The sequence below is a fragment of the Triticum urartu genome, chromosome 3 (genome assembly GCF_003073215.2).
Source record: "Triticum urartu cultivar G1812 chromosome 3, Tu2.1, whole genome shotgun sequence".
Taxonomy (NCBI): Eukaryota; Viridiplantae; Streptophyta; class Magnoliopsida; order Poales; family Poaceae; genus Triticum; species Triticum urartu.
The window spans coordinates 200,938,990-200,943,779 of record NC_053024.1 but is presented as its reverse complement, the minus strand read 5'-3'; the positions used below and the strand labels follow the sequence as shown (position 1 = coordinate 200,943,779).

The 4,790-nt window shown below is 43.7% G+C and overlaps 1 long non-coding RNA gene across 2 annotated transcripts; it reads left to right on the top strand.

Annotated features, from left to right (window-relative positions):
* The first annotated feature begins 463 nt into the window (after positions 1-463).
* On the top strand, positions 464-3,795 carry LOC125548258. Of its 2 annotated transcripts, XR_007300959.1 has the most exons (4): positions 464-805; positions 886-1,026; positions 2,987-3,065; positions 3,489-3,795. It is a non-coding gene; the product is annotated as an uncharacterized LOC125548258 (long non-coding RNA). The 2 variants fall into 2 exon arrangements; XR_007300958.1 differs by having other exon boundaries at positions 464-1,026.
* The last annotated feature ends 995 nt before the right edge of the window (positions 3,796-4,790 follow it).

Below are 4,790 nucleotides of genomic sequence, written 5' to 3'. Positions count from 1 at the left end.
CTATTGGTTTGTCTAGGATGAATAGCTAATTTTGTATCTAAAAATGATTTTTTTAGAAAATAAATAGCAAACTATAAGATACCTGTAGTTCAAATTTGACTCGTTTCTTGCCGAATTGGCTGTTTCTCAAAATACCTAGAAAGATCGGAAATGCAATCAAATTGATGATCATCGATGAAAGGTGGTCTAACTTAAGTGAAAATTTTCGTGATGCCATTTTGCAAAATATTTTTGGTAGCTGCCTCACAAACCTCCCTTGTTTTTAACACTAAGAAGAGTAATTTTTAATAGCTCATTTTCGAACCAATCAGGAAGCAACACACGGATCACCCCACTATATTCGATCTGAGCCATCCGACTCCTACTGATCTAGCTTCTCTCCCTTCCTCCCTCGACCCCCTCCTTCCCGAGAAACCCTAGGTCAAGTGCTGATGTCTCCCTCTCCCCGATCCAGACCCCTCCCGCGCCGCCCCTCTCCCCGATCCAGATCCGTCCTCCCTCCGATGCTCTCCCCTCCGCTCCATCCTCCCCTTGGACAAGATCCGGCGCGCACGTCCCACACATCGACCGCGCCCTCCCACCCACACATCGCCACCGCCACCCGCCGCCACCTCCCTCTCCTCCTCCCATCTGAAGAGAAGAGGGATCTCGCGCCCATCCATGGCCATCTCCTCTCATCAAGCCCCCTGCTCCGCCGCGTCCTCGCCTACCTGGCCCTCTGCACCGCCGTGATCTCCGGCCCGTCCGCGCCCCCCGACGTGCCCGCGGTCGCGGGCCCCCAGCCACCGTCGCTGTTGTTGTCCAGGTAGGCCCTTCCCCTCCTTCCTCGCCCAGATCCACCCGCTCCTCCTCACCTTCTCCTCCTATCTTTCCCGTTGCTGCAAGTCATCATGGCGTGGAGATGGAGATGACGGCAGGAGGGCGCCAACCTTGCCCTGCTCGAGATGGATGAGGGCTGCGCCTAGCTTCGGCCCTGCTCTGCTCGAGGAGGAGGAGGGGCAGGAGGAGAGGTTTCTTTCCATCGAGGTAGGCGCCGTCCGTTCACTGTTCCCCCATCCCTCGCCTGGTTCTTGTTCTTCTGTACTCGTCGATGTGATGAGTCCCGTTCGGCGACTGCTCTTGATTTGTGCAATAGGAGGCTTTGTGCGGTTCTATTGGCAGGTTTTCCTAATTCTAGATCTAGTTTTCGCATGGTAAACAACCCGTGATTGGAACTGGGATGCAGTAAAATACTTTGCATCCAAACGCACAAGATTAAACAAGATTTACTGTAAATTTTGCACATCACGGTAATTTCACTTGCTGTTAACTACTGTAGCATTAGGAGTAGTTTTGCTACAATACTCCTTGAGCAGGGTGAATGGAGGGTGAGGAAGTTTTACTGCCGAGTAGGATTGCACAGGGAGTAGTTAGGAGTAGTAGATGTTGATGATCATAGTTAGGAGTAGTTTTGCCTTTGGTGATCATCCAAAAATGTGATGTACTATTGTACTTTGAGTGAAAATGGAATGGTGCGATCCTGCACAACATACTTTATTCTGCGCTTGTGTACTGTATGCACTTGTGCAGTAGATGTTGAGTAATGTATGCACTTGTGTAGTAGATATTTTATTCTGCGGAGGAATGAACGGTCGCGCCATTTTTGGCGTCGGGCCAGTTTCCATTTGAGTTGAGAAGGATGTTGATGTAATCTGGTAGGAAGGTTGTCTTTTTCATGTCCTGTGGAGGGCCATGTGGCGCTGATGTGATACATATACATGCTAACATTTCTTTCTTTGGTTGTTTCTATGAATAAAAATAGCCCGACATTCATTCTTTCTGCACCATTTGTGCTCTGCTCACTCATGCTGTGGTCTGTGTCTTTTTTTTTGTCTCCCATTTTTGTGACCTTGAAGATCAGCTTGTTGCTATACCTGGCAGAGTGCTGGTGTGTGCTGATTTCGTTTTCTTGACATAAGTGCCAGCATTGTTTCCTTGGGAACAAAAGGCCATTTTCTCCAATGTTACAAATACAATTGCTACTTACTGAACTGCTTTGCACATTGCTGAAGTCTCTTTGGTTCAGAGATTTTTCTTAAATTGTCATATCGCAATTGTTCGGTTTGCTACGCGAATCAGTCGCAATGCCTGCTAAAGCTGAATTTCAACCAGCCACGGGATGAATTCTACACTATTGAAAATGTTTGTTTTCCCAAAAAGAATATTCATGTTAGTACATACAGTACTCCCCCTGTACCAAAATACTTGTAGTTGGGGGAACTTCTACTAATTTCCCCCAACTACAAGTATTTGGATACAGAGGGAGTAGATTTTTTTTCCTCAGCTTTTGGCCAAGAGTTGCAGCAACCAAACTTGCAATGATTTGTGGCTAAACAACCACTGACTGGCCCTAAATTGGCACCCTTTATCATGCTTTCATTCTGATTTGTACATCATCCTGGATGGTCTGCCCAAACGATGCTCATAGCGTTTCTGTTAGCCTGCGTTACAACTCATTTTTTATTTAAAGAACAACCAAGTGGCACAGTGGTTCTACTTCTCATAAATTGACAGAAAGGTTCTAGCATGTTTTCATTTGCAAGTAAAACTCGACCTTCTTTTAGTTGAGTGAATATGTTTTAGATATGGAACGTTTTACAGTACATTTCTTTCCTTCTAAATGTGAATTCATGTACATCATCAAGCATTTCACATTTGTTGTAGCACTATGTAATGGTGTACTTCTTTTAGAAATTCTGCTCCTTACGTTTATAAATTCTACATATGGTTTCTCATCACTTGGTGCATATATAGCACGTTTTGGGCAACGAATTATTCAGCGTTCTATGTTAAAGCTTTCAACCTTGAAATCACATATTTGTTTGGGCATGTGCTATATGTACCATTTTAGAAGTAGTCGACATATTTCTGTCCTGCTATAGTCTTTTTTAAACTTCTTATAAGATTGAAGTATTCATTCTGATTTTTGGTTTGCTGATTGTTGTAGACAGATGTATGAAACCTCTTAACTGTGGACGACAACTACTTGAGAAGGACCATCATCACCCATCAAGTACGCCATTGAGGTAATTCACCAGTCCCTCCAGCACCAACTATCTATTTTCTCCAGTATGCTTAGGTTTTTCATGCTGTTGTGGTAGCCCCATTGCTGTTGCGTTGAATCTCATGCCAGCGCTGGTGCGTCTGTGGCTTGATGTGCTGTGATCTTTATCTGTGTAGGTTTTGTTTGATGATATGCTTAGATTATGATCATAAGCATGGTGGTTTGATGATGTTGAGGCCAGCTGTTAAACCATGATATAGTTGCTGGAACTGAGCTTAATATTCATGTGTGTATGTGTGTGTGTGTGTCGAGTAAAGTTGTGGTTTGTGATGCTCCTTTGTAACGTGATGAAACAAAGAATGTCCTTTACTCCTTTTTTAAATGGAATGTTCATAATATATTGGCTCCAGTTTTTCTAATTTTTATCAGCTGATTCATGTAACAGGGCGTCCGTGGAAGGCCCAGTCCTGACTCTCCAGTGAGTCCGGCATTTGATCGCTATTGAAGGAGCTACATGTAGAAGAAAACACTTGTAGAGCTTGTAACTGATTCCCATAGTTGTAGAGCTTGTATCAACTAAGCTTGTATTACGTGTAACTTGTAGAACTTGTAAATGCTACAGCTTGTAGGACGTGTCATTTGTAGAGCTTATAAATAAGCTTGTATATGCTACAGCTTGTAGGACGTGTCATTTGTAGAGCTTGTATTGAATCTGGCTATTGTTATTTGAAGTATCATGTGTGTTTTTTGCTTGCCAATTTAACTACTGGTTATTTTCTTATTGTCAAATTGAAATATGAAGAATCTGGGCCTAATAGCTAGGACCCACTTATCAGAACCTGACAAGTGGGACCTGTTTGACTAGTGGACCCATTTTATAAAAAAATAAAACTGTTGGTACAAAAAGGCCATGACCCATGAAATAAAAAGGCCGAATTGTTGGGCTTGTCCCATGAAGTCTGACCAAAAATTGATAGGAAAAAAATATATAGAAAGGCTGAATTAATGGGCTCGGCCCATATAAACACCCAATTGGATCGGGCTGATTCTTGTGCCACATTAGATTGCCACATCGGATGCCTACCTGGCTTGGGGAGGCTGCTAGTGACCAAAACAAAACAATAGGCATATTTTTGTCGTAGACGTCTACGACCTTCTCACAGAGAAGGTCGTTAATTTCAGTTTATGATCGCTAGCTTTTGACCTTCTGTTTTTGGTCACAAAAAGGTCGCAAATGAAAAACAATGACCTTTCAGTGACCAATACTCAAGGTCAAAAGTTGACATATTTCTTGTAGTGCCTCTGTACTCTTTTTTTAATCTCTGATAAAGTACACATTTATTCCGGAGAAGGGCGGAAAACGGCAGCCCAGCATGTACTGATGATATCGATCAACCATGCTCTAATATATCTTGGCCTCCGTGCGAGCTCGTCTGTGTGTTCTCGCTCCTCGTCTCTCTCAAGGAACGGCGGGTTGGCCATTTTGCCTTCAATTGAGATCGGTTTGCTCACACTTCGGTCCCACATGTCAGTGATATGCCAAGAGGAGGTGCGTTGACTGACTGGCCATACGCGTACTTGGTTTTGCACCTTCATACTACTCCTCCCTCTGTCACAGTTTACAGGGCGTGCTTCATTATGATGCATTTCTCTCAATGCATTTCCACCACCAGAGAGACTTTAGACATGTTTGGTTAAATGCTCAATTAATTAGGGCGTGGTAACCGCAATTTTCTCTCGATGTAGT